This window comes from Oryx dammah, unplaced genomic scaffold (genome assembly GCF_014754425.2).
Source record: "Oryx dammah isolate SB20612 unplaced genomic scaffold, SCBI_Odam_1.1 HiC_scaffold_9, whole genome shotgun sequence".
NCBI classification, from domain to species: domain Eukaryota; kingdom Metazoa; phylum Chordata; class Mammalia; order Artiodactyla; family Bovidae; genus Oryx; species Oryx dammah.
Genome location: NW_024070193.1, coordinates 57,195,445 through 57,196,060, shown reverse-complemented (window position 1 = coordinate 57,196,060; position 616 = coordinate 57,195,445).

Here is a 616-nt window from a genome sequence, read left to right as displayed (position 1 = left end):
CACACACACACACACACACACACACACACACACACACACACACACACGGATATTGTAGTCTTAGAAGAAAATTGTTCCATTAGTGACAACGTGGATGACCCTGGAGGACATTATACCCAGTGAAATAAACCAGACAGAGAAAGACAAATATTGCATGATCTTATAAGTAAAGTTTTACCGAAAAAAGGAAAGAAAGGCCAAACTCACAGTAACAGAGAGTAGAATGGTGGTTCCTAGAGGCTGGGGCACAGGGGGAAAATGGTAGACTTTTTGTTGTAAAGGAGAAAGAAAGTGGAATGGTGGTTGCCAGTGGCTGGGTGGAGGGGGGTGAGAGTTATTGCTGAATGGGAACAAAATTTCAGTTTGCAAGATGAAAGGAATCTGGAGATAAATGGTGTTTGCACAATAATATGAATGTACTTAATACCACTGACATGTACACTTAAAAATGACTGGGAGGGTGCATTGTAAGCAACAAAAAGAAAAGAAAAAACAAAAAAAGGAGAAGAGGTGGGTAAACTTGTCCATTGCCACGAGCCTGGGAAGAAGGTTATTAGGCAGATGTTCCCATAGATGTATAATGTGACCATAGATATAATCACCCTAATATATAAAA